The sequence below is a fragment of the Pelophylax lessonae genome (assembly GCF_965119305.1).
Source record: "Pelophylax lessonae genome assembly, chromosome: 5".
NCBI lineage: Eukaryota > Metazoa > Chordata > Amphibia > Anura > Ranidae > Pelophylax > Pelophylax lessonae.
Genome location: NC_138772.1, coordinates 429,906,915 through 429,930,906, shown reverse-complemented (window position 1 = coordinate 429,930,906; position 23,992 = coordinate 429,906,915). Strand labels below are relative to the sequence as shown.

Sequence of the window (23,992 nt, the reverse complement as noted above, 5' to 3'; positions counted from 1 at the left end):
CTACCCATCACCTGCCTGAGATCGACAGGTTGCCAAACCGCTTGGCTCAAGATTGCATGGTGCTTGCAGAGCAGCCTCATTCACTTGAATGGGTCATGTTTGGTGGTTGCGAGTGACAGGGTGTAAAATGCCTGCTGCGGCTATAACCTGTGTACATCCCTGGCCACTGCAGCTATAGGGTGTGCAATTGTGGGAGGGGGTGGTGAAAACACAGCTTAACTATGGGGTATTACCACCCCCAAAACTGCAAATGTAAAATGTCCTTACTTCACTGAGCCCCTTAAAATAGTAACCCAGAGTTCACAGAGTTTCAGATGCTATTATGCCCAGTTCAGCCTGACCTGAAGAAGTTAATGCTAGAGAGTCCAACTGCCCAGCCTACCAGTCAATCGTGGATAGGTGATTGGTAGATCGCGCCCTTGGTTTGCTGACCTGCTGTCCCTACATCATCAAACACAATGCAGTCCTATTTGAATCAGTGGGTTGCGCCCCCCCCTCCCCCGCTTTAAAATACTGGGTCCTTTAAAATAGAGTGTACATCAGGACAAAGTTTAAAAAAAAAAAAAACATACGCAGTCCCATGTTTTAACCTTTTAAGGGCCAGTTCACACCACAGGTGGTCCAGTGCATTTTTTTCTGCATCAAAGGCATGGAAAGTAGGTTACATGGTTTTCAATGGCATAGTTCACTCCAGTGCGGTCAGTTCCAGTGCATTCCACTTGCAGGAAAAAAAAAAAAAAACATGCTGCATTTTTTATGACTGAACTTAACTGAAATGTGGTAAAACGAATCAAAAACGCACTTAAATGCAACAAAAATGCACTGGAACACATGTTCTTATTTAATGTGAAGAAAAAAAAAAAGGAGGTGGGAAAAATGTAACCGGAAAGCATCAAAAATGTGCATGCAAAAAAGCACCCAGACTGCATTTCTATGGTGTGAACTGGCCCTAAAGATTCTGGAAGCACAGAAAAATGCCTGTCAATCCTACTAGAGAAGAACTTAACACATATATTCCTGTTGTGGGCTGACAAGAAAGTGTTTTTGTGGACTGAAATCTAACGGAAAGGTCTAAGACCTACCCAGCTGGCTGTTGCTGAACTACAAAATACTGCTTATTCTCCTCATCACAACATAGGAGGAAGGGGTTTTGAAGTCCAAGGGGAAAACCTGAAAAGGCCGATTGGACTCCTTAAGAAAGCAGAAGCAGATTTCATAGGACAGCTCCGACGTTCTGATAGGATCAACAGGTATTTTCTGCACTTAACAGATACCAAAATACTTTCAATGTTATATTTAACAGACGAAAAGGGAGAAAAAAAGAGAAAGTCAATTGTTAGGGTTTACATAAACTATAACTCACTGGTTGACTTTGGCCGTTATTAGCAGTTTCCTCAGACTCTGGTGAAGTCGTTTCACTGCCAGCCTGTTCTAGGAAAGATCATTAGTGAACATTAGACATCAAACCCTTACTGGTATAGGAAAGATAATTGATCATAATATAGACACACTTCTTCTGGAGGAGTCTGAATGGCAATACCACAAGCATAAATAGACTATAATTCATAATTAATTCATTTAGGTTAGCGGCAAGATACAAAGACCGATGATGTATGGATGTCTGCAAATACTTCTTTTAAGAAGACCCACAATGAAAATTACTGTTTAAGAAAGTGTGGAATCGCATACAGAATGTAAATGATAAACTCTACCGGAGTGTTCAACCAGCCAAGTACTGCTATTTTTGAGATAATGGTTGCGACTATTTCAGCTCATGGTTACAATAAATTCAATGTGTAAGGAGGGAGTGTGAAAGCGATGTGATAAAGAATCGAAAGTTCTCCTTTTCATTCTGTGTATGTCTTGCACTTGCTCACTTGACTAGGGTTAGTCTCAGACATGGTCATCTACAGCAGCCTTTTTCAACCAGGGTGCCCAGGCAACCTGGGGTGCCTTGAGGTTTCTTCAGGGGTGCCTTGGCAAATTGCCTAAAAATGGATCAAAAATTACATGCAAGCCAGCAGGTGGATCAAACCTGCCTTTTAGTTACACAAAGCCATTGGTTTTCATTGTACACCATTATGACTTAAAAGACATGGGCATCCTAACAACCAATGATTTTTTTTTTTTTTAAAGCCCGTGGTGTGTGAACACACTCAAAAGACTTACACCCGGTGCATAAAAAAGTGCACACACGCAAAACGTGAGACACACAAAAAGTGCACAAGGCGTACACATAGCCCTCCTCAGAAGAGGAAGGGCCCTAACCCTGATCCCCCAGGGCGCAAGACTCCTGACAGGGATTAAGGTACTCACTATGGCCTGCCCAGCCGAAGCCAGGCAGACCCTGTTCTCCAGGGGGACTGCCGAAACAGCCCCACCCCAAGTACTTGGTGGGGGCTCCCCCGAAGGGAGACCCCATGAGAGAGGGCGAACTAAGTAAGAAGGCCATATCCACCCCCTTCCAAGACGTTCAGGGCAGGCCCGAGGACCTACGCCATACTTGTCGTGCCAGTGAACAACCAAAAAGGGACAAATGTGACACACAACAAAAACAAAAAGAGTGGGGAAAGGGAAGTGAAGAAGTGCTGGGTCCTTGACAAAAAACTTAAAACGGTGACTTGACTGAAGAAAGGTTAAGAAACACTGATCTAGTGCACCATACAGGAGTCCATTCTTTCTGCCTTGTAGAAGGCAGACACTAGAGCCTGAGGTAATATTTTTCAACTTTTTGATTTTACACTTTTAGTTCTTGTTCTTAATTAGGGTGTGGGGGACTCCGTAATAAAAAGATCCTCTGTTTTTTATGCAAGGCCCACTTTTGCTCAGCATCTCCCTTTCCTTTCCATTCAAGCACTTGACTGGCCTAGTGCCATCGCTGAAGTAGGTCATATACTAATCCACACTCAAATGTAGCGGGTATTTCCTTTGGCGTTGAATCAGGACTTTGAGTGTACCAACCAATGGCTCTCAGTGTTGGGAGTACTGTCCCTGGGCCTGGAGGCCCTAAACCCATAGGCGCCTCTATTAGAGGTCATGCATATTGACCTAAATTTATGAAAAAAATAGATTTTTTTTTATTTTTATTTTTTGGATATGTTTTTTTTTAGCAAAAATAAAACTTTTTTTTTTTTTAAATTTGCCAGTCTTTTTTTGTTTACAGACACCACCAAAAGAAGGCTCTATTGTTGGAACAAAAGGACATAAATTATTATTTTTATTAGAATACTCCCCTTTCAAACCAATGACACAGCAAAGCTCTTAATTCTCTCTGGTCATCTCTCGCCTCGACTACTGTAACTCCCTTCTCATCGGCTTACCTTTACATAGGCTAGCCCCCCTTGGGTCCATCATGGATGCTGCTGCCAAGCTCATCCACCTTACCAATCGCTCCGTGTTTGCTACTCCTCTCTGTCAATCCCTCCATTGGCTTCCACTCACCCAATTAAAGTCAAAATACTAACAACAACTTCCATAGCCAGGCACAACTCAGTCCCCAGTTATATCACTAACCTAGTCTGAAAATGACAACCTAATCGTTCTCTTTGTTCCTCCCAAGACCTCCTGCTCTCTAGTTCCCTCGTCATCTCCTCACATGCTCCCCACCAGGACTTTTCAAGAGTCTCTCATCCTATGGAACTCCTTACCTCAATTGGTCCACTCTGCCTTTGGACGTTCCCTGAAAACTCTCCTCTTCAGAGAAGCTGATCCTACCGACACCTTACAACCGTACTTTTATTTTCTCCATCAGCTCATCCCCACAGTTATTACCTTATCTATCACTTGACCCTCCCTCATAGATTGTAAGCTCTAGCGAGCAGGGCCCTCTTATTCCTCCTGTAATTTCTGCCCTCATGTTGTAAAGCGCTGCACAAAATGCTGGCGCTATATAAATCCTGTATAATAAGAATGATCTAATAATGCGTAGAAGAGCTTGGAAAAGTGGTGGTTGTTGAGGCACAGGAAAACTATTAGGACTTTAGGGAATCTGCAATCCAAGAGTGGTAAAGATGAAAGTGTATGGAAAACTCTAACAACTTCTCCTTTTTGCAAAAAAGCATCTTTTGATCCTGGCAAAAAGACTTTCAAGCAGATAACACAGGCACAGTGCATAGGAAGATATGTCAAAGAATCAAATTCGCCAATGTAAAAATCCATTTACATTCTTACACAGAGCAGCACTATACTTCATTTTACCCTGAAACCTGTCAAAATACTACAACGCACAGATATGATCAATAAAGCCAGAACGCTCCTCTCATGCAGACCTCGAGTCTTCATTGGAGCTTAAAGCGTATATCAGGACAACAACATATGCAGTATATCTCTGTAATGTATGGAACACAGGGTATATGAAGGTATCCATTTATTTTGTTTCTATTGGTTGAACAAAATTAACTTTTTTTCATCCTAACCACCTAACTATGCATGCACATTTTCCTATGTTACAATGCAAGTACAGAAAAGTATCTGTTGATCTGATAGCGAACTTCCCAACTGAGCTGCCAACAGATGATTGTGCTGCGCTGAAATCCCAAGCAATGCTATCCGCCATACGCAGTTCTCCTCTTAAAGTGGTTCTAAAGGTAGAAGGTTTATTATTTACCATAATGCATTTCATGCATTAAGGAAAAAACCTTCTGCAAGCACCCCTCCCCCAGCACCCCCTTATACTTACCTGAGCCCAATCTTGATCAAGTCATGTGCACAAAAGCAGAGGCTCTTTCTCATTCTCCTAACTCAGACACAGCAGTGGGAGCCATTGGCTTCTGCTGCTGTCAATCACAGCAAATGAAGAGGGAGTGGTGGGTGGGGCTGACGCGTACTCAGTGTGTCGTGTGGAGTGAGCATGCACAAGTGCCCCCATAGCAAGTAAGGAGGGAGCCAGGAGCACTGGTGTGGGACCAGAGGAGAGGAGGATCAGGGCTTCTCTGTGTAAAACCATTGCACTAAAGCAAAACTTTTTTTTTTTGACCAGAACTACCAGATGTCTTATGTCTGGATTCTAACATACCTTACCATAAAACATACAATGACAAAGCAAACCAAAAGATGCCAAAAGATGTTACTACTAACCATTGATGGGTCGTCTTAATGCATTAAATATAAAGCAAAAAAAAGAAAAAAATGTTATACGCCCAGTGCCTTTATCTAAAAATCTAACTGGCTATTAAACATTGGTAAATTCCAAAAAATTCTAACAACAGACTTTGATTCAAGCCAATAGAAGACCGAAGACAGGGCCAAGGAACAGGTTCCCTTTAAATCAAGGAAGGAAAGGATGCTAATCATGCACCTCTCTGCCCTGTTTGCCCTCTGGAGCCCCAGCAAAATCACCATTTAAAGCGGTTGTTAACCTACTCTGCTAACTTTATATAATCCTGTGTCTCAGTATGCTAGCTTCTCCTGTCTCTGATTTATAAAAACATGCAGTTTATGCCAGTTTGCAGAGTGCCAGTCAGCGCTCACGTGACCCGCTGCCTCTCTTCTCTCCCCGTCTGACAGCTGCAGTGGGCGGGGCCAGGATTACCCCGCTGACGTCAATTGGGAGGGGAGGAGAGAGGCGGTCGGTCACATGAGCTGGTCCTCTTAAAACTGATATAAATGGCATATTTTTTTTATAAAACACACAGTGACAGGAGCACCTATTAGGAAAAAAAGAGGATTATATAAATATTAAAAGTTATTTCAGAAGCAGGAGGGGAGGGGGTGGACAGTGGCAAAAAGCAGGGGGGGGGGCAGAGGGAGACAGAGAAGAGACAGGAGAGCTGCAGATGACGGAGGCACGTAAACTGACCATGGTGTCAGGGCTCAGCAGCCATGATATACCGTGGCCAGTTTACAGGGGGAGGGCAGAACCAGGCAGGATCAACCAGGTATTTCAGGTGATACAGGGGGCCAAATTACACCGCACAAGCACTGTGCTGTATTACGTGCTTTAAAGGAACAGGATCTTTATTTTTTTGGGGGGTAATAAACTCTTTAAAATGTATTTTATTTTATTTCAGGTACTTCTATAGCGCTGTAAATTTACACAGCGCTTTTCATATACATTGTACATTCACATCAGTCCCTGCCCTCAAGGAGCTTACAATCTAATCCCTAACTCACATACATACACAGTAGGGACAATTTTCTTTATACCAGCATGTCTTTGGAGTGCGGGAGGAAACCGGAGTACCCGGAGGAAACCCACGCAGGCACAGGGAGAACATGCAAACTCCAGGCAGGTAGTTCCAACTCATTACTGTGCCAGCGCTTTCAAAGAATTAAAGCGGTTGTATCCCGCTTTTTGACACTTTTACCTACAGGTAAGCCTATAATAAGGCTTACCTGTAGGTACAAATAATATCTCCTAAACCGGCATGGTTTAGGAGATATTTACAGTGCATGCAGCCGCTCGCGCGAGCGGCGCATGCGCTCTGAAGGTCCGGGGGGACCTTCAATTAAGTTGCCGGGAGCTTACCGGAAAAATCACTCCCGCGCGCATGCGCGGGAGTGACGTCATCGCGGCTCCGGCCAATCAGCGCGCTGGAACCGATTCTTCCGGCCAATCAGCGCGCCGGAGCCGCCGAACCCGGAAGAGACGACGAGGGATCATGGCAGTGCCCGCATCGATGTCCGGGGGTCCGTGTCGGGGCTTCGTTTTAAGGTAAGTTACACATAATGGGCTAGTATGCGACTAGCTCATTATGCCTTTGTCTTGCAGGTTTTTTTTTTTTATTTTTTTTTTATAGGGTTTACAACCGCTTTAAAGAACTCCTCTTCCCCCCCCCCCCCCCCGACTTGACTGGTGCTACTGAGGGAGGCAAATGAAGTAATCCACTGCCCTTTTAAATGGAGCATTTGACTGTGCTGCAACAATAAACAGAGCTGGCTGTTTGGAAGAAAGCAAAGAGATGATCTCATCAGCAAGCTGCTGCTCCTTCTCTATCCAATCAGTCTTGATCAAGTTCTATGGCTTTGACAAGGGAAACAAGTAAGTGTCTGGCTATGGAGTTTGCAGCGGTGTGCGGATTAGAAAAGTAACATTAATTTACTTTACAGGTAAGGAGGTTTGCACTTTCCAGTGTGGGAGATACCAGGGCTCCTCCATGTTCTCAGCTTTACTTTATTTGTATAAATGGTCTTGTGTTTCTGTATACAGAATGACTTTCTCATTTTGATTGTAAGTCAATAAAGCTATTGTGCGCAAAAATTTATCTCACACTTTAATGTATACTAAAAGCACCGCTAAGGAGTTTGGATGCACTACATCTGTGTGCTTTAGTTACGGTAAAAAAAAAAAAAAAAAAAACACGTTTCATAAGATTTCATTAAGACAACAATATAGAGTTCAATGATGTACAATGCCATGCTCCTACATTACACAGCCCATAAACTTCAAAGCTGTGAACTGGCTAAAGGCCTGTACACACGATAAGAAAATCGGAAGTGACATTTCGTCTAACAAACGATCTGCCAATTTTCAAGTCGCTAGTATAGTGCTTTCGATAGCCGATTACAGGTTTTCCAATAACAAAAACAGAATGTGCAGGCTAAAAATGTTTTAAATCGTACGTGAACACAACGTCCGATTTTCATTTAATTAGTACAGTTTTCATCCAAAAAATCATAGGAGCAAGACTAGGCATGCTCAGAAACTAAAGAATGCATACAAAACAATTCAACACATGACATCACTTCTGAAGCTGAATTCGGTCATACGAGAATTTTCGCTTTCGATATGAGACTAGCATGCAACAAAAAAATGGAGGAAAATGCGTCTGATAATCTGATCGTGTGTACAAGGCTTAACACTTTGCTCTTTATGAGAAAAATGACAATACAGCAGAAGGTGATACAATAGTTAAGCAATTTAATTTTTTTTTTTTTTACAATAAAAAGTCCACTATGGACAACAGCTGTTAACCGGTTGCCGACCGCCGCACGACTATATACTGCGGCGGTCAGCCCCGGCCAGGCAGAGTGACGTATCGGTACGTCACTCGCCTGTCACTGACTTGCGAGCCTATTGCGGGCGGGCGCGCGCCCGCCGTGGCTCGTTCACAGACAAGTCAGTGCGTGTGACCGGCGGACTCGATGTCCGCCAGTCACACTGCGATCGCTCCTGTGAAGGGAGAAAGACAGAGCGGCTTGTGTAAACAAGCTGCCTGTCAGTTCTCCCTGTGTAAAAGTGAAGATCTGTCCGTTCTACTATGTAGAACGATTGATCTTTGCTTTTACACCAATAGGAATGTCCCTGCACAGTTAGAATCACGCCCCTAGGACACACTTAACCCCCAAAAGTGTCAAAAATGTCAGTCAAGGGTCCGATCTGTCCGCCGCAATGTCGCAGTACCGAAAAAAAAAATCGCAGATCGCCGCCATTACGCGTTAAATAAAAAACACCAAAAATGACAAAAATCTTTCCCTTTGTTAGTAAACGCGATAACTTTTGCGCAAACCAATCAAAATACGCTTTTTGCGATTTTTTTTTACCAAACATAGGTAGCATAAAACAAATTGGCCGAAAAATGTTAAAAAAAATTTTGATTTTTACATTTTTTTTGGGGAATTTCATATAAAAAAATGTGAAAAATATTGTTATTTTTGCAAAATTTACGCTCTTTTTTTGTTTATAGCGCGTGATCAAAAAATCGCACAGGTGATCAAATACCACCAAAAGAAAGCTCTGTTTGTGGGAAAAAAAGGACGTCAAATTCGTTTAGGTACAGCGTCGCACGACCGCGCAATTGTCCATTAAAGTCACGCAGTAAAAAAAAAATCGCAAAAAAAACCCTGGTCCTTTAGCAGCCAAATCCTCCGGGGCTTAAGTGGTTAAATTAGAAATAAAGTTTTTTTTTTTTTTTTTTTTTTACTCCGTCTTGTTACACAAAGCTAAAAAAAACATGCTTTTTAATAGCCGTTTTCTATAAAAGCTCAGCTGATAATCAGCTTGACGAATTATCCTAGACAGCAAAAGCACTGGAAGCAGTCTGTGTGACAACACCACAAACTTAGCCACAGACCGGCATTTACAAATCATCCGGGATAAAGATCTTAATTATGAAAGTGGAACTATGGGCACAAATAAAATAAAAAAAATAATCATATGTATGGCATATATAGGTGAAGTCTGTCACTAGCTGATGCAGCAGTTTTTTTTCTTCTCCTGATCTTTGGGTAACCGCTTTATTATCTGTAGATAAATTATTATTCTACTGCTTTCAAACACAATGCACACTGTTGGTTCAGCAGTGAAATCGCACACTAGCATTGCCCTTCAGTGGACAGGGTAGTCTAAGAGTCGGTTCACACTACTACGACTTGTCAGGCGACTTGGTCCATGCTGTGCAATGGAACCGTTCTAATCAGAGCGACTCAAGACGCTCCGACTTAGAAAACGGTTCCTGCACTACTTTTGGGCTAAGTCGGAGCGACTTGCATTGACTTCTATTATGAGAAGTCCTTTGCAAGCCACAATGAAGTCGTGCTGCACGGGCGACTTCAAAGTCAGGGCGACTTTGAGTTGCTGCGGTGTGAACCGACTCTTATGGCTGGAATACACGGGCCGAATATCGCCCGATCATTCAACCACCGACTTATGAAAAAGTGTTCCTTGGTCGAAAACGTTGCCAACATACACAGGCCGAATATCGCCCGACCGTTTGACCGCTGACCATCGAAACAGTGAATGCGTGATGATGTTCTACAGATTTTAAATGAACAACCTTAACACCAACATATAGAATATCGTTCGTTCGCAAACGAGACGACAGAATTTTTCGTTTTTTTCAAACGGGATTTTTCGTTCACAATATCGATATCGGTCACTGATGGCAAGGCATTAACGAGTAGAATATCGGCCGATCTTTCGCTGAACGGAAATTTTCGGCCGATTTTCTTATTGTGTATTCTGGCCATTAGATAGACATGTTAATTTTAAAAGACTTTAACAATTTGAAATCCAAACAAAGATCTTCTGACAAGGTCTGCAAGACCACATAAGCCACATTGATCATCTAATATTAACAAGAAAGGCTATCCCCCTATAGCTTTGTTTGCAATGAATGGGTGATTAAGGAATTAAATACCCAAGAAATAAAAAAACAAGCCTAAATTGTCTACAGCTCAATCTTACTCAAAAGAAGAGATTTTCCTACTTTTAGGCAGATTTGATTGATTCCAATAGACATATGAAAGGTAATTTAGATGTGTAGCTTTAAAGCAAAACTCTCCTGTAGTTAGACCTTCATCTTCCTTATCCCCATCAAATACTAGAATATGAGCTCATGTGAAGGAGTCAAAACCAGCAATCCATTGCCATCACCAGATAAATGAACGAACACTTTCCTCTCCCGAATACTTCCCTCCTGGTATTAAAAAGTTCTGTATGTCACACCGAGATTTTAGAGTGAATTGATAGGCTGCTAAAACTTTTCAGCTGGAGCCCAAGAAGAGGATTTTACTTCAGCTAGAGCTCCTTCATATTCAGAACATTGTCATTTGTAAGTCTTCAAAAGGCAATTAAGCAGGAATTGGACACGCTTATCTTGTCATGTCGATGCCGGAGCCCCCACAGACTATGCTGGAGGATGACGAAAAGCAGATGAATACTTTGTGTATGAGTATATATGGCAAAAAAACATGCTGCGGTTAACTTCGAAAGGTATCCGGGAAAAGAAGGGCTCTACAGGGAATAGACAACTCCCATAAAAATAAATATAAAATAATTTGCAATCCAATTGTTGGCTCTATGTCATTTTACTTGCTATATATTTTGCCTTTTCTCCACGGATCTGTAATCCAAGCATAGCAAATTATATCAGAGCATACAGAACATCTGGTAGTATAATAATTGTAGCATTTTATATCTCCTATCAGTCAGCCTAAACAAACTGGAAGAATGTTAAACTGTAACAATAGGCCTTTTGTGACCTACAAGTGAGAGATTATCCAAAAATCTGGGAAATAATGTGAAATAACTCTGCGGAATAAACTGAACGTAAATTTTCCCATCGGACACCATCCATGCTACTTAAAAGTTTAAGCTTGCTTTAATAACAAAGACTATACAAACAGTAAGGTAAAGCTTGGTTTGCGTCACTCAACTATACCTCTAAATGGAAATTTGAAGGCATAGATGTTTTAATTATATCATTGTTTATGTTCTGTAGAAGAAATAGTAAAGCTTGCTAAAAGGTAAAGCGTTAGTGCAGAGCTTTTGAGCCTGTGGCATGTGACCTTATGGCTCGTTTCCACTGAGCTTTCTGGTACGGTACGCTATTTATGCCGTTTCCACGATGAATGGTACCCTAATTCCGAACCGTACCGTACCACTTTTTTGGTACCCTTTCGTTGGGGTACCAAGCACATTAGACCCGTACCAACAGGGTGGAGCTACACTCTGCAGAACTTTGATTGGTTGACAGAGAATCGTCTATCACAGCTTTCCTGCTACACCACGCCTATCATGAAAGGGTACTATTGGCAGTGGAAACGCAATGTGTACCGTTCCGAACCGTACTGAACCGTACCGTACCGTACCACTTAGTGGAAACGAGGCATTACAGCATTGATCTCTTTCCATTGACTCACCAGTATCATGTGATACTAATCGCATGACTGTCAACCAATCAGTAGTTGATCACCTGGCAGGAATCTTTCATAGTCAAAAAGACTTGTTTATATATTAAACTACTAAAATGTACTAGGGCATAGCTCCCAACTGTCCCTGATTTCGAGATACTGTCCCTCATTTGGAAGTCTCTCTGTCCCTCCTTCCTCCTCATTAATCCCTCATTTTGGAAAGATCCTTATAGTTGTATATAAAATGCACTACTTATCCTTTCATCCAATTTCTAAGTGGCTGCATTTGTAAATTTCAAAAGCCAATATAAAGGGATAGTAGTGGTCAAAATAGCACTTGTGGGTTTAACCAGTCTCTTTTTTTGTATAATTCTCCTGCAGACTGCAATAACAACCTGACAGGTACTCTAATCCCTATCCATTCTATCCAAAACTGAAAAAAAAAAAAACATTAGTTATTCTTTAAATAACAATATAAAAAAGTATACATGGGGTTATATTTTAATTCTTTAGGAAAAGAATGTAATAATTTCAAATTCTTCAGGTTGCTGCAATGGGGGGGGGGGGGGGGGGGGGTATGGCAACTCATGACCGAGCGCAATACAAGCAGGCTTCTGTGCGTTGAAGCTACAAAAGGAAATGTTAGGCACATGTTAGGCTTGCGCACATAGATCCATACTTCCATGCAAAGGGTTGCATTTATGAGCCCAGGGAATGACAGGTGCATGCAGCCAACCTGAGACAGAGAACAGCTGTAAGATCGTGCCGCACATGCCAGTGTTTTCATCTGTACAGGTCATCTGCATCCAGAGCTGTACATCCCTTCCAGCACAGATGTAAACATTGGCATGTGCGGGAAGATCTGTACAGCATCGCTCAGCCGGTCATTGATTATGTCAGGGTGGCTGCATGGAACGTCTGTTATTTCCCGGTGCGTAAACCTGACCCTCTGCATGGATGTAAAAGTCTATGCACCTGCACAAAAAGCCTGGGTAAAAGATTTAGATTGTACAATAATTCCAAGAGACTGACCTTTTTCTTAGTGTGGTACACCAAGGATATGAATAAATGGGATTAAGAAACAGTTGATATGTTATTATGAATTTTTGGTAATCATTTGGTTAGTTTTTATGTTGCAACCAGACATGGTTACATAGTCAGGTTAGAAAAGACACAAGTCTAGCTAGCATAAACAATAAAAAAAAAAAAAAAAAAAAAAAAGAAAACCCAACCATACAATGCCATATACACAATCCTATACCCGCAGTTGATCCAGAGGAAGAGGCAATCTGATATTCCCTGGATCAACTTCACCTATAAATATTAGTACCCATTTATATTAACTACACCTAGGAAAGAATCCAGGCCTTTTTTAACCACTTGCCTACTGTGCACTTAAACACCCTTCCCATCCAGGCCAATTTTCAGCTTTCAGCGCTGTCACACTTTGACTGACAATTGCGCGGTCATGCTACACTGTACCCATTTGAAATTTTTATTATTTTTTTCACACAAATAGAGCTTTCTTTTGGTGGTATTTAATAATCTCTGGGTTTTTTATTTTTTACAAAAAAAAAGAACAAAGACAGAAAATTTTGAAAACAAAAAAAGTTTTTCTTATTTTCTGTGAGTAAATTTTGAAAATAAATTTTTCTCCTTCACTGAAGGGCGCTGATGAGGCGGCACTGATGGGCACTGATAGGCTGCACTGATGGGCACTGATGAGGTGGCACTTATGGGCACTGATGAGGTGGCACTTATGGGCACTGATGAGGTGGCACTGATGAGGTGGCACTTATGGGCACTGATGAGGAGGTACTAATATGCCGCAATGATGAGCACTGATAGGCGGCATTGATAGGTGGCACTGATAGGCGGCACTGAGAGGTGGCACTGCTGGGCACTGAGGTGGCACTGCTGGGCACTGAGAGGCAGCACTGGCGGGCGGCACTGATGGGCACTGGCGGGTGGCACTGAGGGACACTGACGGGTGGCACTGATGAGCACTGATGGGCAGCACTGATGAGCACTGATGGGCAGCACCATCAGTGCCCACACAGTGCCCATAGTGCTGCCAGTCAGTGCTTATCAGTGCCTAGATGAGCAGGCACTGACTGGCAGCACTATGGGCACTGATTGTGGGCATTGATGGGGGACACTGATGGCGGGCACTGTGGGCACTGATGGGGGGGCACTGTGTATGTTTTTTACCTTTTAGTAATCAGGGCACTGGTGATCAGTGCCCTGATTACATGTCTCTTTGTCCCTGGCGCTGTGCAGCTCTCCCTCCTTCCTCACACTGCAGGCTCCGTGTGAGGAAGGAGCGCCGGCGATGAGAGATGATCTCATATGTTTACATATGAGATCATCTCTCATTGGATGATCCGATCACGTGGTGAATGGCCGCTGTGATTGGCCATTCACCACGATCTGTGATCGGCCGTGTCCAAGGGACACGGCCGACACAGATTCTCCCCACTGCGCGCTCGCGGGAGCGCGCGGGGGGCGTGTCACTGGGAGGCCGTTTAAAAACGGCCTCCCGAAAATTCGAGTCCGCGCTGCAGCCGTATATAGGCTGTAGCGCGGATGGGAACTAGTTAAAGCAATCTACTGAGCTGGCCAGAACCACCTCTGGGGGGAGTCTATTCCACATTTTCACAGCTTACTGTAAAAAAACCTTTCCCCATTTGAAAACAACATCTCTTTTCCTCTAGACGTACAGAGTGCCCCCTTGTCCTCTGTGATGACCTTAAAGTGAATAACACAACACCAAGTTCACTATATGGACCCCTTATGTATTTATACATGTTGATCCTATTCCCCCTTAATCTCCTCTTCTCAAGAGAGAAGAAATTCAGTATTCTAACCTTTCCTCAGACAAGACTTTGGTGTGCTGCTCATAGAATAAAACAGACTGGTGATCTCTGCGACAGGTGCCTCTGGATAATGGGCTACTTGTGGCCAACAAAGATACAGATGATGCAGAGGCCACAGATGAATCTGTACCTGGACAGAAAGGCTTGTACTCCGATCTGTGCTCCAATACCACAGACCAGCTGCCACCAGTGTAACCATTCCAAAGCTTCTGTACTTCTCTCCTGTATGTGCCAATATGTAATCATGGCTGTAAAGCTGGCCACACACCAATAACATTTTGTTTGAAGATTCATATTAAAATTTAAAAAAAAAAAAAAATAATAATTGGTCGGCAGAACATTCAGTACAACTAGGATTCAACAGAATTCATATGAAAACCCTGAAAATTTGTTTCTATTGCAATGCCAATGTTTTGAATTTTACTTTTCATTTCAAAATGCAATAGTGACATAATGATACAATAACAACTGATAAATACAATTTTTCCCAAACAAAATTCACAGTTTGAATTTTGTTCTACAAATTTTTTCCCATCCTTCTCTTGATTCTCCCCCTCACTGCAGGCAAACACAATTATGAGCATGTTCAGTTATGACATAAGCCGTTTGATGGCTTGACAGTTACTTTGAGAACACAAGCAACTGTGACAGTTATTCACAACATGTCTTGAATGTAAGTGTTTTGCAAAACACTCAAATCAATGGGTTTAGATCTGCTTTAACTATGAGAAAATGCAATTAATGTTCCACTTATGTCAAGAAAAACACAATCTGCTCTGGGTGATCAATGTACATTGCAACAATTTGAAACAAACCTTGTTAACAGATAGTTACTAGCTTTTGTTGCTGTGAAGAAATAGCTCTTTGTTTCACCAGACTCATTACATACAGATTCTGAATCAGAGGGTCTGGTTCATTATTAAGCAACCGGTGCCCTTTCTGTGCTCAAATGAAGAAAGCTGTGGTGTCTGCATCCCTATTGAAGCGTTTAACCCTTTGGGAGTATCACACCAAAACTTACATTTCTATTGCAGATGTGCCTAAAAATCTGACTTTTATTAAGTGTACACTTCTGGGAAAACCAGTGGGTGAGTCACACAAGCAGAAAATGAAATTTTTGGAGGCATTCTGAACAACAACTGTGTACCGAACGCCTCCAGGTTGCCATAATTCATTGAATTTTACAGAAAATTACAGTTCTTCAGATTAAATAGCTTAGGTATTTTTTTTAGCAACATTAAATTACAACATGGCTTGTTCAGCAATTGTATATGCTTTTTTTTTTTTTTTAATTTGCTATATTTTTCCAAGAAAGTGGAGTTACCCTTTAAGCCTCTCTCATAGCTGCATAAATGTTTTTCAGCTCAAAAAATCAAATAAGATAAAATAGTATTGATCTGTAAATTTAGATTCTACCTAATTATCAGTACTACACATAATGGCATTTAGCTGGGTAAACACAAAATACTAGCATATTAGGAGTTTGTTATAGTTTCAGGAATACAGGAAGATTAGAAGGCTCCACCCACATATTTTTTGGGGGTCGTGCGTGCTTGTGGGTTTTCTCGTACGCAGCCATGTGTCAGTTACTTACATTACACCCCAACATGTGTAGGCACCCATACTAAAGAAATAAGAACATTTGGCAAGGAAAGTCTGCATGTTGTGTAGTAAGTCATTATACTGAAGACCTTTACATAAGTTATGTAGCATACTGAAAAACAAATAAAAGTGAAAAACTATAAATGAAATACAAAAACTTACCTAAAAATATTACTAGTCATTGGAGAACGGCAATAGTTTATAAGACGTCGTATGACATTACAACTTCACTATGGATGGTCACGAAACGGTAATCAGACAATCCAGCCTTCTTGGGTTGTTCCAGGTTTTTTTCAGTGTTGGGCAGCTGTAAAGAAAAAAAGAAAAAATTATATATTTTATAGATGGATACAGCGAAGAAAGAAAATCTCATTGGTTTTATTTTTCATTTTTTTTTTAACAGAAGTGACTCAAGACATAAAAGACACGAGAAAGTAGCAACAAACAAAAAGAGGATTCCCATCTGTGAAAAGCTCGGTTTTCTTCTAAGTTGGATATGGCATTATCCTCTCTGTGTAATACCGTTAGTCATTTCTCATGCTGAACAAATCTATGCCATGACCTTCAGCAGACTTACACTATGCTAAATATAATGAGTCACACTGGTTAACCTCATGATGGATTATTAAGTAGAAGACACATCTGTTGATACAGCACTTTTGTCTTCCTATCAACTATGTGGAGCCACATAGACTGCCTTCATCAAGAGGGTCACTCATGTCCTAATGAAAAGATCCAGGTTGTGAAACATTGTAACCAAATAGGTAAGTCAACAAACCCTATCCATAAAAAGACATAAGCATATGTACATTTCTGTTGGCCTCGTTCACACTGGGCGTACTAAAGTGAACACCCATGGAGGGCCATGTTTACTGCATAGGGAAGCACAGGTGCCCCCTGCATCTGCGTACAGGCAGTCCTGGAATGCAGTGGCTGCACAGATAGACATCCGTGTGGGCGCACAGCCATAAACGTAGACAGATTGTAGATGCACTCACATGAGATTGGGAGCAGTGTGTCACCGCTGCATCCCAACTGACATCAAAGAGACTGCCTGCCCGGGGATGCACAAAACACCTGTGCATCCCTGTGCAGGTAAATACAGCTATCCATGGGTGTATGCTTACTACAGATTCAAAGGAGAGAAAGGTGATGGCAAACCCAGCATAAAATCTTCATACTTTATTGTAAATCCATTAAGAGGACATGACATGCACTCACAGCTCAAAAAAACAATCCAGCAGACGCGTTTCACACACCTTTTGCTTAGTCATTGCTAACAGAGACTAAGCACGGGTGTGAAACGCGTCTGCTGGATTTTTTTTTTGAGTTGTAAGTGTATGTTATGCCCTGTCTTTTTATGGATTTACAATAAAGTATGAAGATTTTAGGCTGATGTGCTGTCACCTTCCTCTCCCTTGCATCTGCATCTTGGTCGCAGATCCTGGCAGGTACCCGGCTTCCTACAACAGCTATATCTGGTTTCTGCAACAGCAGTGAGATGTGTCTTGGTTTGACCAGAGCGGTGCAACTTTCTTGTTGTCTTATGCTTTATTACACAGTGAGTGAAGCTTCAGACCACCATTCGTTTTGTTGCTGAAGGACACATTCCCTAATACATTTCTATTGTGTTATGTTTGATTTGTGGATTAACCACTAAAAGGGAAATCTCAATGGATCAATATTAATTAGCATCCTGCTTTTGTGAGAAGATGTGGGGAACTTAATGTGTATAGCCAAACTTTACTCATAACAGTTTGATAATTAAATGTTCTTTAGCAAGGAACACACCTACCACAATAATTATGCTACCAAAGTTAGTGTGTGCTGTAATTTGCCTCCAGCATTGCTCCTGGTTTTTCCTAGCGGAGGCTGCCATATTGAGAAGGTCCAGAGCAGTCACTTTCTTATAGAAAACTCTCCTCCTCGCCTTAGTCTCAAAACTTATATGTAATTTTCTGTAACTAAAATGTGTGCATTTGCGGCCTTTATTGTATGTCTTGGCTCAGCTCGAGAGGAAGAAGCTTTGCAGTGCTCAGACTCATACGCTGCCCTGCTGAGGAAGAAAGGAGAGAATATCTGGGAGAAAAGATAAGACACTATCCTTGTAAATTTAACTCTTTTGTCTCCCTGGCAGCAGAGTTTGTCCTGTCACCTCTCCTGCTTTTCTTTTTTCTCTCCCTATGTTTTCTTAGCACAGTCTGTCATTCCTTCTGCTTCCTCCTCGCTCAGCATCAGTAAATCTTATAATAGAAATATGGTTTATACAAAAAAAAAAAAATTATACTCATCTAGGTGAATGCAGCACCGATCTGATGCTGCATCTGTCCACCACCACCTCTGCACTGAGAACTGAGCAATCAAACACTGCCGATTGCTCAGTAAAATACATTGTCATACTTTAGTAACCTAAATATTATTAAAATATAATATCTGACACACACACACAATGGCATGCTGAGACGGAGCCAGATGCTCCCTCCCCTCTCCAGCCTAGCGCTCCAGTGAGCGCTGGAGGGGCAGAGCAGAGAGCCGGTGACTGACAGCCACTGCTCTCTGCTCAGAGCTGAGGGGATCATCTCTGAGCAGAGAGCAGTGGCTGTCAGTCACCGGCTCTCTTCTCTGCCCCTCCAGCGCTCACTGGAGCGCTAGGCTCTAGAGAGGAGGGAGCATCTGGCTCAGTCTCAGCATGCCATTGTGTGTGTGTGTAGCAGATATTACATTTTACATAATATTTAGGTTACTAAAGTATATTACAAGGTATATTATGACAAAAAAGAAGCCTTTCCCTTGAACTACAAGGATGGTAATCATACACCCTTGCAAAGGCAGTATTTTCTTTTGTTCAAGCACCATTAACTTTGCTCATTTCTTCTTAGCTGTGGAACTGGCTGTGTTCACCCTTTGTGAATCTATGAAGATCTCATAACAGTCTCACTATGTCACTGCTATCACAGCAGGGCCACTCACAATAAAAATATAGTTCATTAGGGTACTTCCTACATTCCCTCATACTATATCACCTGTGAAGGCCAACTAAATCTAAAACAAATATACTCCTATTCACAAAAAGCGAATAGTAAGGTAATAATAACTAATCCCACAAAATGTATCTTCGTATGATCATTTTAGGATTTCGGATTAACAAAATATTCAACACTTCCGGAATACATTACAGCTGCTAAATTACCCGGACGCACATAAAGAAGAAATAAAACAGCAGGCCACGCCAAATAGAGACATCAGCCACACTGGAAGCTGAACTCTGCTCAGTGATGTGGCAATTCCAATTTTATTATGCTCTACCACGAAGCACTTCACATTCGCTGAGGGAAATTAAACTATTTGTCCTCATTTCCATTCAGCAAAAGACAAAACAAAATTAGAATATAAAGGAGGCTAAGTGCCTCTATGCATTGGAAGGCTGCTTTCAATGCTGCCCATTGGAGAAAGATCAGAAAATAGCCAGCCACATCCAAGTACAGAATTTGCCATAGCCATACTTATCTGAAGTAGAATTCCAGACAAAAAACACAGCTACCCTTTAAACTGTCCCCCCCAACCCTCCCCTATTCTGACTAACCTGTGTAAGAAAAATGCAAATACTTACCTATCTTCAAGCCATTCCAGTCCAGGTAGTCACATGAACTCTCCTGTATCAGCCAGCGCCAGATGCAGGGGAGAGGAGAGAGTGCTCGGACATTGGCTGGTAATGCCTGGGAGCATGACATCACCCATAGACTTCAATGGCCCATCTGTTGTTGGCGCTCCTTTCTCTTCCCTGCAGCAGCCCTGGCTGACACAGGGGAGTGAAATCCTGTGACCAGACTAGTCTATTGAATTCCAATTCAATAAAAGTGGTTTCATCACTTCTCACAACTAGAACCGTGTGTGAGTACAAAATAATTACAGCACCTGAAGCTTTTTAGAGGCTTATATTCAGCGTTAGCTTCTTTTCGTTTTAGATGTATTGCAGGTATGAGATCTCCCAGGATGCTCTGGGAAACCAACAAGTGAACTGGAAAGACATCATCATCATCAGCAGTCCATTCCGGGTTCAGGTGTATATATTCTGGGAGTGTCTGATGCAGACGTCACATCTGATGTGCAGGTGGAACAGCACAAAGGTAAAAGGGGTCCGAACTGGAGCAGAGCAACTAGTGGTGTCCAACATGGGAATGCTGGTGGTGAGCAAGGACCAGAGAGAATGGGGAATCAGCAAACATGGGGACCAGCAGAGCTGGGGGCACTACTGACTAGGGCATCAGAAGAGCTGGGGGCACTACTGACTGGGGCATCAGCAAAGCTGGGGACACTACTGACTGGGGCATCAGCAAAGCTGGGGACACTACTGACCGGGGCATCAGCAAAGCTGGGGACACTACTGACCGGGGCATCAGCAAAGCTGGGGACACTACTGACCGGGGCATCAGCAAAGCTGGGGACACTACTGACTGGGGCATCAGCAAAGCTGGGGACACTACTGACTGGGGCATCAGCAAAGCTGGGGACACTACTGACTGGGGCATCAGCAAAGCTGGGGGCACTACTGAGCAGGGGATCTGCTGAACAAAAGTACTAATGAGCTTGGGATCTGTTGAACGAGGGTAATAAGCTGGGGATCTGCAGAAAAGGGGTACTAAATGAGCTGGGGATCTGCAGAACAGGGGTACTAATGAGCTGGGGATCTGCTGAGCGTGAGGTTCATCTTGGCAGTGATTATAAAACAAGGATAAATGTTGATTCATCACGAGAAACTTGTCTCTACAAAAAATAAGAAAGCAATATCTTTCTATAAGCACAAAACAGTGTTATGAAATGTGAAAGAAACTCAATGCAGTACTTGTAACCACCCATTACATCATCGCTTCTGCTAACCAAATAAATCAAATTAGAAGACGTTATGCACCAAAATGTATGAAAACATATAGAGGACCTGCATAGTTCTCTACGTGTATCAAATAATGGTACATTTAACCAAGTACATTCCACAAACCATATGTTTAAGCCTGAGAAACATCAGCAATTTCTGCTTCGCTTACATAAAAACAGATGTGCGCATACATTGTGTTTCCCATGGTCACAGTTTATTCCCCTTTCATTTCACAGGCAACTCTTAGGGTAAAACACTCAAATCCAATATTCCCAGTGGGAAATTCCTCTTTTTTTAAAAAAGCCACAAGAGCTGTCGGTGCCAAACAGATTGAAACTACTCCAAAGTAACGCCACAGCGACAGAAATCTGTTTCTAGACAATGTTTAAATAATCTGATTGTTAACAGAAGTGAGTGAAAACAAAATATGTGTAAAAGGGGCTAAATGTAGAAAATAAAAACCCTGAACAATATAGGAAACCCCATAAAATGGTTCAAGTGGTGATACTGGCGGTCTGGTAGTAAAAGAGCAATTCCACTGCAGGACCGTTGTATGTGCTACAGAATATGCACTTGGTAAGGAAAATAATTCTTTCCATACTATTCAAACTTGGTCTTCATTCCACAGAATCAAACGCACAATATAGAGCTATTGCAATGGAAAACAATGTAGCAGCTTTAATACTTTTCTTGCTCTCAGGCTTGTTTAAAGTCAGCAGTCCGCCAACTTGGTTGCACAACTCCTAACCGGTCAAGGCTTGACAGGAGAAAGAAAAGCCACCACACATAAGCCTTTTATATGTGATAGTCTAGCCCCAAACTAGCTCCTCACACTGACGCATTTCACCCTGTAAAGGGCGTTAGTCATTACCACTACTTAATTCACTTGCTTGCCTCACCCTCTTCAGTTACTTCTCACATTACTAACTGATATATTAGTACAAATGACACTACTTACCATAACTAAATCTTTCAAAAACTGAGCCCAAAATACCTCCCCCTACCCTGTTCTCTTATGCCAGGGTGCTAGGTGTAATCCTGGACTGACTTCCTCTTTCAGCCCCCCCAAAAAAATAAAAAATCACTGTCCAAAATGTGTAGCTTTCATCTTTATAACATCTTAATAATATGCCCCTTCTTAACCAATAAAACCACCAAGCTAATAATTTACTCTCGTTATCTTCTGCCTCAACCATTTCATCCCCCTCCTCATTGGCCTACCTCTACACAGTCTATCCCTCTTAGCTCCTTACCAATTGCTCAGTGTCCGTCACCCTTCTCTGCAATCCCTTCACTGCTTCGGATTGCTCAACAAATAAAATTTAAAACACTGACCTCAAACAAAGCCACCCACAACGCTGCTCCGAGCTACATCACCAACCTTGCCTTCAAATATGACCTGTCCTCTCCTCTCCAAGATGACCTCCTCTGTAGCTCCCTTGTCTCCTCCAATGCTTACATCCAGGACTTCTGCAGAGCCTCTCCCATCTTCTGGAACTCCTGACCCAAATTTGTCGGGCTTTCTCCTATGCTAAAATATTGTGATCCCCTGTGCTGTGTAGTGTGTGGAATGTGTTAACAAGACTGCTGCTGGGATGTAAGTTATATATTCCTCTCAGGAACTTTTATGTGTGTACTCAACACTGTCTAACCATAAAGTGCTTAATACATATTGCCATTCATTATTTGTGCAGAAATATAATATTTAAATCACAATACATAATACTTTAAAAAAAAAAACGTTAAAAAAAAACGTAAGTGCAATCAGTGCAAACGCTGTGTATGAACAATAAGTCCTTTAAAGTGCTGGTTATCTTATTCTTCCAGTGCCAATATGTGCCAACAAGTGCTGTTGTGCTCCCCTCATGTGCCCTTACTCACCGACTAGTGATGAGTTAAACGCCTGTGTATCAAAAATGATCCCCCAGAGGCAAAAAATGTTTTTTTTCCGGCAGGTAGGTCAAAGAACCTCAGTGTCAGCAGGATACATAGAACTCTGGGCAAATTCATGTTTTCTACTAGATATAAAAACGTTGCGCTGGGAATGTGCCAGGTTGCTCGATCCCCTATCTCCAATGCTGTCCACCCTTAGGCAATCCCTGAAAACCAATAACCTTTAGGGAAGCGTATCCAGCCTCCACCTAAAATAACTGAATTTTTACTTTCTTCATCAGCTCATACCCTCACAGTTATTACATTCTGTACCCCTTGACAAAGGAACCCACAACTCTGCTCCGAGCTACATTACCAAACTTGCCTCAAAATATGACCTGTCCTCTCCTCTACAAGATGACCTCCTCTGTAGCTCTATTGTCTCCTCCAATGCCTCCTTCTTGTCCCCCCAATTAGATTGTAACCTCTCACAAGCAGGGCCCTCTTAAAGAGGTTGTAAACCCATACAAAGTTTTTTTTTTGGTAACCTGTAAGAGAAACACATAATGAGCTAGTATGCATCGCATACTAGCTCATTATGCAATACTTGCCTTAGAACGAGCCCCCGCCGTGCAGCCCGCTTACCTGTATGACGGGCGACATGTCCAGTCGCCCGTCTTCCGGGATCGCGGCATCCGGCCATCTGATTGGCCGGAGCCGCAGTGACATCACTCACGCGCGCGGGAGCCGACAGTCACGGCACGGGACTCTGAAGAAACGGCACCAGCGGCCGTTCCTTCAGAGCGCATGCGCCAGTGACGTCACTGGCTGCATGTAAGGTAAATATCTCCTAAACGGTACATGTTTAGGAGATATTTACAGTACCTATAGGTAAGCCTTATCATAGGGTTACCTATAGGTAAAAGTGTCAGAGGAGGGTTTACTTCCTCTTTAAGCCTATAGTATTGATCTGTATAATCCATTTTTATAAAGCACTGTGCAAACTGTTGGCACTATAGAAAAACTGCAAAAACAAAAATAATAATAAATAATAATAATAGTAAAAATAGTAAAAATACAGAGACACTATGACTATGTCCAGAGGGAGAAGTGAGCCTGGAGATAATCATTAGTCAAATAAAAACAATTATCAGCAAAGACTTCCCAGTGTGTGCCTTAAAATTATTTTACTATAGAG

General features: G+C 42.2%; 1 protein-coding gene across 1 annotated transcript in view; it reads right to left on the bottom strand.

Moving 5' to 3' along the window:
• Nucleotides 1–16,342, bottom strand: part of FAM110B (family with sequence similarity 110 member B) — a 171,760-nt gene extending 155,418 nt beyond the window's left edge. Inside the window, exon 1 of the mRNA XM_082259805.1 lies at nucleotides 16,212–16,342. The gene's annotated coding sequence lies outside the window, so the exon portion shown is untranslated. The remainder of the gene's footprint in view (nucleotides 1–16,211) is intronic.
• Nucleotides 16,343–23,992: the final 7,650 nt, after the last annotated feature.